Raw genomic sequence first — 12168 nt, forward strand, 5'->3', positions numbered from 1 at the left:
TATGAACATTTTATTCCCATCAGGCCCAGTTGTACAAAGTTAAATTAAAAGGTTGTTGCGTTTTCGTTATATCGGCGAAATAGGTTGTGGTACAAACTTGTGCTACCTTACTTTTTTTCTGATACATATTTTGTCCATTTGGATATAATCGCGAAAACGATTTAACTTTATGTTTTTATGCATCTGGCCCTTAGATGTAACAATTAATTAATAATTAATCAGAATTTCAGAGTTGGTACATTAGCTGAAAACGATTTTTCATTTACCATTTGGTCATTTTTGTGTGGGTGATACCATAAAAAGCAAATATAAATATTTTTGCTTAAAAATAGAGCGTACCAGACGGATCATTACGTAATGCGTCAACCCGGCGCAGCTGGTGAAGTTTGAGGAAAGTGTGACAAGTTTAAATCTAAATTTGTTGCATGACATGTTTATACAAACCATACACGAGTTGATAATAAACATGTAATGGAAACATATATATATATGAGGCGTGACTGGCAGATTAGAAAAACTAAATAATATATTTTAAAGGCTGATTCAATATTTTAACTTACTCTCGCTGCTTAAATTAAATATGGTAAAATAACACCAATTATTCTGGATGGAAAATGTAGGGAAAATAATTAAGTTGCTTTTTGTACCTACATACGAAATATTTGAGACGCATTATCGTTCAAACTGTTGAAATAATATTTTATGCGTTTTTCGCAAGTTCCAACAAATATTATTTTTTTTATAAAAAAAGTAAAAAGATGAAACAATAATCGATTTTCACGTATTATCGTGAAAATGGCTTATATATAAATACTATGATCAAATAGACTTACAGTTGAATTCTGTAAGTACAAAAATTGACCAATATACACCAGTTTTTGGCTGGTCACAAGATACTGCTTGAAGTAAAAAGTACAGTAAAATAAAAATCAAAATATTCACGTAAAATATATAAACTCTAAGCAATAATTGTTAAAATAATAATAATTATTATTCACAAGCATGGGTCGTTCCTGTTTGTGTCGCTATAAACTTTGTCTCTGTCTCTAATAAATGCATGCACAATGTTATTAATAAATAAAATAAGTAATAAATTAACTCCGAACAATATTTTATTTGCTATAATTGCGGTTTGAACTTTGTTATAATTTTAGCAATTATTGATGTGTAGAGAAAGAAAATTTGTTTGTAATCAAAATCCCATTATACTTTCCGAATTATATACATATAAAGTTTACATATATATGCATTAGGGCGGGTGTATTTTCTTAAAGTAATTTCTTCCTACCTACCCAAACTGTTCAATTTAAGAAAATCAGTGGTACTTATATGAACATATTATATATCGGTGATATAATCAAGTGTCTATGTAAACTAATTGCTATTCCCATCTCAATACAGGACTTTTAGTCTCATGGAGTTGGGACTTATGCCTCAAATAATGTACAATAAACATATGTTTGTAAATAATCAAATAATAAATTGTAGGTATATTTTAAAATTTTCACTATAAAACAAAACATTGAAACACAAATATTTTTTTAGAAATATAAATCGAATAAATATCTTTACTATACTTCAAAAAGAGGAGGAGATAAAAATGGAAGGAAAGAGGTAGGGGAAAGGAAAAACTCAAGTATTCAGGAAGTGACATTTCATAGGTGCTTTGACATTAGTGGGTGGATTATTCCATAATTGAGCAGCTACTACTGTGAAAGAGGAGACGAATAATTAGAGCAGCGGTATTGAAAGGATTATCTCCTTACTAGAACGAAGAAATAGCCTTTGCTGTGATAGATGTTTGAAGAGCTATCTCAGATGAACAGGCAAATTGAGATCATTAAAAATATATTAAAAAAGTGATGGAATGTGAATGTTTCTTCTATGCCTGATACTGAGCAAGTGTAGTTGCGTACGATATTTGGTCATGTGGTCAAATATACGAATATTAAAGATATAACGTATACAAACATTCTGCAATCGTTCCAACTTATCAAGCAGTTTAGAATTAATATCTGCATAATCAAAAAGGGGAAGAAGTAAGCTCTGGATTAATAAATTAGCGAGAAATTCTGCAATATTTGCAAGTTAGAGTGCAAACGCTATAAAATTAACGAATAACTTCGTTTACCTGGTCGTGCCACCCTAAATGCTTATGTGTGATAATATCTAAGTTTTTGAATAAAGTCATGAATGAAATTTCTGTGCATGAAAATAAATTTATTTGGAAAAACGGAAGTCTGGGAAAATCAACTTATTTTTCCACCAAGTTCTTCCATAAAGAAATATCAAAACAAAGTTTTTATTGTGAACCTTAATATTTAATTGAAAACAAAAAAGTAATACCAAAAAATCCTCATCAATAAAGGTAGAAAAAGTTTTCCATATTTCAAAGCCTTTCCTTCCCATTAAGTACGAAATTTTTAAATTTATTTTAATTTTAATAAACGACCTTATTGAAAAGCGCGAGCAACCGTAAACTTGCAAAAAAATTATGGAAAATGCTTCTCAAAAGTGTTTGATGATTCCGGGATTAAATTTCCTCAGATTTCTGACGAAAGAAACGGCAAAACTTAACAAATTTATTCCAAGAAGGGGGAAAAATGAGAAACTAATTATCAGAACGAAATAAGAATGAACTCTTACGTAATTATCAACGATTCTATATTACTGGAGCATAAATAATCCAGCAAAAGTCACAGTGTGAAATCGACAAGCTTTGAAAGGGACATCCATTCCGAATGTCATGTTGCATTGTTCCGATAAAATCCCATTCTACATAAATCAGAAAACATGCCCATTGAGTTTTTTCTTGGCTGTTATTACGACGTGTGTCGTTCGAAATTTGTTTATAAAAATCTTGTCGTTAACTTTCGAGAGTAAAATCGGTGTGATTCGTACGAGAACCTGGCGCCTTCAAACGTGTATGGCGATATTTTTTCATGTCATTTTTTCCTTCACCGCAACCAAAGGTGCATAAGGTACTGCATTTTTTGATAAACTAATAAACCACTGAGCCTCTATTTTGAGGCTTGTCATGGGATAGAGGGTATATGGAAGGAGGTAATAAAAAATATACACTACAACATCCTGACCTATGGAGAAAAAAATCTTTTTTTTAGATTTTCTCCTTGCAACTGACGGGAATCGAACCCGTGATACCAGTTTCACAGTAAACCGTCTAATTAACTGCGTTACGGCGCCTGTTTATCAAATGCAGCGTATCTAAATCGTAATATAAAATTACAGTTATAGGATGGGTGCGCGTGAGTTGATTTGAGGTTAAATAAGAAAGATGGATTTAAATTTTAAGATTAAAAGTTATTTATCAAGTAGTTACAAGCGAGTTACATCCTATTATTTCATACAGAAGGAATTTACAATAGAGAGCACTGGCGGAGAGCTGGTGGCCGGGCGACACGAAATGCCAAGATTAAATGTAATGAGTTCTTCCGATGCACGGCGTTTAATATCTTGTCCGAGCTGACGTTGCAGTGGGCTACACGTTGCGGGCCAAAACGGAGTTCGGACCTGTCAACCTCACGGCTGTAGGTGTTGCCCTCCACACAGCAAATATTTTTTTTTAGTAAATTCTTCACGTTAATCCTACCGGGAATCGAACTCAGGAACTAAAGCATATTTGGCGAACGTGACAACTTGGTCAAACGAACAGATACATAAAACAACCTAATTAATTAAAAATAACAGCGGTCTTTTGATGTGGAGATAAGGCTTGCAAAAATTTACTTAAATAAAAGTACATTGTGTGATGCATGAGGAACGTGGAATCAGGTAAGACTTCGGAAGGAGAAAGAAAGAGGAACCAAAGAAAGAAAATGAATAAAAAAATGTAATAAAAAACAATGAAATGACGGGAGTTCAGAATTCTAAGTAAATACAATAATGTTTTAGGTGTTTCTTGAAGGTGGCTACACAAGGTGCAATATGAATAAGGAATTCATTCTCACCTTGAAAAGATCACTAATCTAACTAGATTTCTGTTTCAAGGGTTTTTACCATCGAGTCGAAAACGCTCATCCCGGGTACTGGTTCTATTTCACAAACAAAACTATATTTTTCAGCCGCCCGAACACAAATTTTAAGCATTCACTTACAAGAGCCTGATGAATTTTTTGTCCAATTTTCTTATGTATGTAAGAGGGGCTTTATGCATCAAATTACAAAACGCTCGGAAATCCACCACAAAATGTCATTGTTACCCCACAATTCCTAACATTTCTACCAAAAACGTAAGGTCACCCTTTAATTTAGGCTGAAAATATTCATTTCTACCCTTTTTTGCTGACGATTTTTACAAAAGTTTAATTTGACAATGGTGTATTTATTTAAATGTTCGTGCCGTAATATTAGACCAAATTCAATGTATGTGAAAATGAAAAGAACTCCTTTTATATAAAAGATTAGTTGTTGAATCATAGTTCTATTGAAAATCAAAACATAATAGTACTAACGTTGAATCCAATGATTCGGCAATCATCACCATCATTCCCTTTCCGCACCCAATGGTGCAAAGGGCACTGCATTGGTACACCAATCGCAGCTATCTCGATCTTTTTTTTGTTACAAAAAGGTAAGATGATCGGTTTTACGCTTCACGTGCCAGTCCAGGGACTATGAAGCATTCTCGTTTTAAGACACCTTTTTAAGGCGGCCTCCGTGGTGTAGTGGTCAAGACGCTTGACTCACGCACGGAAGGTTCCGGGTTCGATTCCCGGTGAGAACACAAAAATTAAAATGTGATTTTTCTCAAGCCTGGGTGCTCTGTGATGTAATTCACCACTGTAATTAGGTCTCCTGGCCTGTTGTGGTGCAAAAAAATAAATAATGTAAAATGTAAATAAATACTTTATGTCAGATTTTTTCATTTTTCATACCACAATTATTCGTTGATTTTAACACTATGATTTAACAATAATGTGTAATGTATTATGTACTACAATTATTCGTTGATTTTCACACTATGAATAAAAAATAATGTATTATGTAAAAGCGAATATTTTAAACTTTTACATGTATTGTGTATATTTATTAATTAATTAATATACACGGCACGCGATACTTTTAACCTTACAAGAATATATATTTAATAAAATATAAATATTTTAATATAATGTGAAAAAGAAAAAAAGAGTATTATGTTACATAATACTATAACACAGGAGTTTCATATAAATAATTATAATCCGACCTTCTAGTCCTATTTAAAATTCTTAACTCACTCTTTGATGCGTCTGAACTAATGAGCTCAATAAAATTTAGTATCCCGATTAGAAACCTCAGACAAAACTTACTCTTTCATACCGATAACCATAGAACTAACTATGGTTTTCATTCCCCTATGCCCAGAATTCTTAGGTCTGCCAATAAACATACCAGTCTTGATTTCTTAGACAACAAGATGTCTTCTTTCAAACGTTCGCTGAATCAAATTCAATTATAAACACCTCTCTCCCGCTTCCACTCCCACCAAGTCTACTAAATACCATTATGTCTTTCTACTTTCCTTTAGAATAGTTTTCTATGTATGAATATGTCATTAAAAATGCCCATTGGGCGTATATATAAATAAATAAATAAAGAACATGCTTAGATGTAGAATATAAAAAATAAAATCTTAATAAACCAAAAGGCATTTGTGCCTTGTAGACTAATAAATAAATAAAATAAAAATACGTCAGGGCCGAACTAGGCATACATATAATGTCATAAAACCTGAAAAAAACGTCTCCATATAAAAAAAAAAAAAATTAAAAGAAGACGATTTTTTTTTAAAGGCACAAAGAAACGTATACTTGTATTTAATGCAAAGAGCAACAAAATTCTTTTGAATCTAAAAAAAAAAATGATCTTATAAAGTATATACCCACGTAAATACACAATAGTATACAAAAGTAAACATAGAAAGCACAATAATCTAACAAATGTAAATTACCGTCCACCATCTTTGTAATGATTAAATAAACTTGATTTATATAAATTTTGTCTAATTTTTACCTACAAAATACTCTCTTGAGGATTAAATCCAGCCTTTGTCTACAATAATTTGGGCAAACTAGAAAAAAATATCGATTTAACATAATGGTTCAAGAAGCACAAAAAATTAAAAGTATTTTCAGACGTTGCATAATAAATATGTGGGTGAAATAATTCAGTCAGATAAATCTCACCCGCATCAATTAAGATTTTAGTTCTAAATTTTAGCGAAAATCGACACAAATACGGATTGAAAAAATACGGATTCAAACATTAGGAAAATGCAATGTTTATTTTGTTTTAAAGTGGCTACTCAAACCAGCCAATGATAGTTCATAAGCCATGCAAATGCACAGAGTTACACATTCCCTTATCCAAAATATTTTCCATCTCTGTTGTAACTGTAAAATATATTTTGTGATTTGATTTAATTACAAAAAAAAGTTTAAAATTAGATTTAAGTTAATGTGGAAAATACATAAAATAATACATTTGTCACTCCGGAACGTGCTGAAATGGTTCAGTTTTACAGAAAAATGTAAATAGTAATAAAAATAATAAGGAAAATAAGTTTTGTATAACCACTTACCGACTTTTCTATGTCCACCGGTTTTTGAGACGTACCCGTCTCTTCATCAAGACACTAATTAAACCAACATGCAATCCAACATGCAAAACCCACTATACACCTTCACCATAGTTGTTGCGCAAAACAATAAAACCAACACGACCTACATTTTAATAAGCATTCGCACTAATTAGGATAAACATGCACTGATAAATACAAATAGTTGTAAAAAGGTAGAGGTGATGGAGGGAGGGGGTGAGTTTAATAGGTTAAGGGTGACCATTACAGTGGGACATCGTATAAAGGACTTTATTGATTATTGATCAAAGGAACATTATTTTTGAAATCAATCCTAATGTGAAATATTTCCATATTATTTACTTTTAACCCTTTATTATTTGTATGTAAGATATAAACTCCTGTATTTTTTAAGTCACAATTTAAATTGATTAGGTGATTTGCGAATTTGGAGAAATCATTATTGTGAAGACACCTCATATGTTCTACCAAAATTTCTTGATGTTCTTCCAACGTAAACTGAAGGACAAGAATTGCATTTGCATGTTGGTTTGCGTGTTTAATTACATGTTGGTTTAATTGGTGTCCTGACAAAGAAAAGTCGGTAAGTGGTAATATACAAATATTTAAAAACATTAAGTTAAATGTTTGACCACAATGTTAGTGCTTTAAATAATAATAATAAAATAACTTGCTTCACTTTTTTTTATTGTCACCCATTTTGTCAAGCGATGGTTGCAATAAATCTCTCAATCAATTTCGTTTTATTCCCAATGGAGTAAAAAGCATAATCAAGTTACTTCCAATCGGTTCACCGTTGGACCACAATACAGCCCTGTCAGTTTTGAGAGAGGCTGGCATCCCGGGCACCGCATCCGATCAGACGAAGGGAGGCAGAGTGATTAGCTCTGCGCTCCCGGGACCCGAGGTCGGCGAGTTTAGTATAATAAGCAATAAGCCGTGCGGAGACCGTAAGAATATTTTTAATATCGCACGATTCGAGTAAGAGTATCTGTAAGAGGAGAGAATAGAAAGACATAAAATATGAATCGGAATAATAATTCTGAAAGGGTTTCTCGGACCTTTGTTTAGAAAAAAGGTTTCGAGAACTATCCACCGCCCTGCGGAGGGGCTGGCGAGGGTGGACGTTCAAGGGGCAGGAAGGGGGTCGGTCAGGGGGAAGGGGAGGGGATAATTGAATCGGGAAAGTTTTTTGCTGACCCCAGGACGATGGGCCTATTGCCTGTACTTTTATGAGGGTCATTTATTTCGCGAAATTCATTTTGTATTCAGAGACGACGCGCCGTATATTTATAATACACTTAAAATGCACTGAAATGTCGACAATTAACGTGATGCCAAACAAAACAAAAATATTTTTATAAAGTGAATATTTCTAGTAGTCTAGGCATTATTTACAGGGCTATCTTGCAATGTGGTCACCAGTAGACCACTTTGCAAACTGCTTAATATTCATCTTTCTTCGTGTGTTCAGACATTCCTTTAGTTGTTCTTTCATTGCAAGGTTGATTTTTGTGAAGTCAAAGAGCTGACACTTAACTTGTCAGGGGTGGAAACACAGTACCCACGACATAGAAACATTGAAGTATTTAAAAGAGGTATATCCGGCAGTGGAGAGAAGAATAAGAGCTGTAACCTTTTTTGATGTGAGTGAGATTATTCTTATATTTCATGGGAAGATAATCAGCTCTGTAAATACCTTGACTTCTACATTCCCTTCTGCAAAGAGTTTTAAGTCTCCGTTGAAATATTTAATATTATATTTTTACGGTCACTTTATTTTTTAATTGTTTTAAAAGTACGATTCGTATTTAAATTACATTCTAATAATTAGGGATTAAAATAATTGAGGCACGCTTATATATTTTTAGCCTTTTTACATAATTGTTGTCTATTTTGTTTGTCCGGGTTATGTTACTTCAAATCAGATGTCCATGATTTGCTCATTAGTTTCCTCTTCCAATCCTATCAACCGCGTACTTCATTATGTCAAGAATATGAAATGCGAAAATGAAAATAAATCCTGGAAATATCATCACGAAAGATCCTGAAACAAGTCTTTAAATATGACGAAAATTCCGTCGTAAACGATCCTTATAATGTGAGGCAATAAAATCGGTCCACAAGGTCGACAAGTTTGATAAAAAATGCTTAACCCAAAAATTCTAAACGATTTTGAAAAGTAACCTTTAAAAAATACAAAAAAAAGTTTAATCGGGAATCGATAAGCTATTCCTGCAACAAGATTTCTGTTTTTTTCATTTATTGCAGAAATCATTCAAAAAGACACACGTAATGCTACGTGTTTTTTTTAAAGTAATGATTACACTAACGTATACAACATACAAAATGTGCCTATGTGTGCATAATAAAATGTATGAATCTTATATTTTATTATGCTATACACATTGTACAAATTGGCTACGGCTGTTGACAAATAATTAAATAAATTATATACACATAGGTCTGTTTTAAGTATAGGTTTCAAATTCTAATATTTTAATACGTATATTAATATGTTTTTTCGCATTTCAAAATACATATAATATTGTAATTTTTATTTTTGCATTATTAAATATGCTTCCACTTTTGATTATATTGTTTCCAAACTTAACGCAGGGTTTTTTGTATCATGAAGTTGGGAATGTGTTACTCTTTTATTATATTAGGAAAAATAACAGATGTCATATGAAAAATAGAAAATAGTGCATACGTCCAGTTAAAGTTTTTTCGAAAATATAATGATAGAACATATTATACAATAAAGAGGATTTTAATAATATAGTTGACCAATACGAAATTTACTAACGATGATAACATGAACATATTAAAAGGTTCCAAAATGTAATAAAATAATCATAAAATTAAAGGTAATAGGTATTATGTAATTGAGAATCGGGTTGTGGTCCCGTGGGTAGTGTTGTAGACTCACGGATCAGAGGTCCGAGGTTCTAACCCTACTCTACCCCGCCCCCGACTTGATTTCCATTTTCTAATAGTGAGTTCTTTACAACTCGTGGAAAATGGCCACCAAAATCGAAATAATTGGGTAAATTATAAGAACGCTAATATTTATTTTTATAAAAAAAAACGTGGATCCATTAATATAAAAATACAATGCGATTAAGAAGAATGGTGGTCTGACTTTTCTTTATGCCAACGTATTCCCGATTTTTCTTCTTAGATTATGACGCACTTTAGATATTTACTATTGGTGTGTCTCTAGAGTTTTGTTTTTTTATAAATTGTTTCGTATGAGAGCTAGGACCATACAAAAACTCTATAAAGCGCCCAGTTTAATCTTCCGTCTTCGGACGTACGGTATACATGTGTTGACTATTTTTGAAAAACCTAAAGGGTTTTGATATAGAAAGCTTAATTTTGATTGTCTTCCTTAACAGTAAAATCTCTTGAGTGTGGAAAACGGTACAGCAAAACGTCGATTTTATCAAAAATAGTTTTTAGGCATAATCAGTCCGATGTGCAGTTGTCGTTTTCGCCCAGTATCGGTTTTTGCTTTGTCTCGGTGTTTTGTGCCTGTATATAATTCATTATTGTTATTGGGTTGTAGTGCAAAAAAAAATAACCAGCTGTCAAACTAAAAACGAACTTTTCCGTGTAATGCCCCCTACCAACATAGTAGAAAAAAAAAGAGACAAGTAATTAAAAAAAAAAAATTGCCGCAATTTAATTTCGGGAGGTAAGGACGGCTGATTAGTATTACAGCTTATACGAAAAAAACAGTGGAATTTCTTCAATAATATTTTTAAAATATTATATTCTGAACTCAAGTGCTTCTGAACACGAAACTTCTAAACAACAATGAATGTGTCTGAACCTTAGATAAATAATTCGCTCCCGCTTAAAACGAAACCCTTTTTTAAAGTATTTTTATTTTTATTTTAAATAAAACATATAATACATATAGTACATATTATACTTCCAGCCGTTATTTAAAAAAACTCGTTTAGGACCGTACATATGAAGAAAATATTTTTGTGATAATACATAGTTAAAACATTAAAAATAGTAAGAAAACATTATATAACAAACATAAAACACAGTACTTAACACCATCTATATAAATTACATTAATAACTATCACTATAAAAAAGACTGAAAGTAATATTTTTAATTGCGACACTTTTAGATTTTTTATTTGACTTTTCGTGTTTTTGCTTATCTGGCAGTTTATTAAATTCAGAATGGCCAATATTTTACAGAAACCTTCTGCCAAACTTCGTTGAGGAAAACTTAAGACACATGAAGATTCCCTTGTAATTGTGAATATCATAACCAAATGTGTATTTTAAATTTGTGTGAGCAGAAAAGTTCTAGATATTGCATAGAACAAAAGTGTCCAAAATTTATGGTTCGGTTTTTAGTTAAACAGCAAACGAGTAACGAATGGTTTCGGTGTGCGCTTGCAATTCTCAACTTGAGTACCTACGAGCCATTGCATTGCTGTAAACTGTAGTGAACTTGGTGGTTGATAATCGTAGAATGGTTTTTGTCCGTATGGGCGACTCTATTGGCCAGTAGCATATTATTACTCCGAGGTCTGCTCCCTATAAATACCATACACACAAGCCAGTAACTCATTCAACCGTATCGGCGGAAAATTCTTACTTTATGAAATAAAATACGATTTCATCAAATCTTAGAAAATAATTGTATTTTCCTAATTATCGATGTATCTTAGTATACCGGTTTCAAGTATCAACCCTTTATAGGATACCCAGAACGAAGTGGTAGACAAATATACTCGTATCGGCAGGAATGAGATATTTATTTTCTAACATTTCGTATTAATAATAAGTCTTATGTCGCAAGAGTATCGTAATAAAATTCACCGGCAGATCAATCTTCCACTCCGCCTTTTCAAATGAAAAAGAGAACGTATATTATTTTATTAGGTTTGCTAGAGGTAAATACATACAAAATGTGTGTTCTATAAGGAGATAAAAGTCAATAATACAGAGATATTTCACATAAATAATAATGTATCTTCAATCAATAATCAAATAAATATCCTTTTAATATGGCCCATTATGCGATGTTCATTGTAATGGTCACCCTATACCCAGGGAATTCATAGTCCTCCCTTTTGCCCTTCCTCCTTTGTCTATATTTCTCCCGCAAGATCAAACATAAAAACAAATGTCAGTGCAAGTTTGTGTTAGATAATACTAGCATGTGTCATATCAATGAGTTGTTTTTTTTTTTAAAGTTTTATTTATTTTAACAAATCAGTAGCATACATTATTGTATATTTGTTCCCGTAAAGCCGAAACTTGTCTGCGGGTAACATAACATTTAAAAAAAAATAAGTAAGCAAATAGTTTAATAATAAATTAAGAAAAAAATATATTTATGTGCACATTTATGTTTCACTTGCTGTTTTAAATAGTTTTTTGACTATTTTTAAAAATAAATTTAGGTTTTTTCCTCACGATTTTCATCTGGTATTAAATTATACACTCCCCATTGTTCTATCTCCATACTAGTTCTTCTGTCGCGGCACCGTCAGCTGCTGTGTCGATACTTGTCGGGTCACGATCTGGTAG

The sequence above is a fragment of the Micrasema longulum genome, unplaced genomic scaffold, assembly GCF_059751315.1.
Source record: "Micrasema longulum isolate JH-2025_06_02 unplaced genomic scaffold, ASM5975131v1 h1tg000314l, whole genome shotgun sequence".
NCBI classification, from domain to species: domain Eukaryota; kingdom Metazoa; phylum Arthropoda; class Insecta; order Trichoptera; family Brachycentridae; genus Micrasema; species Micrasema longulum.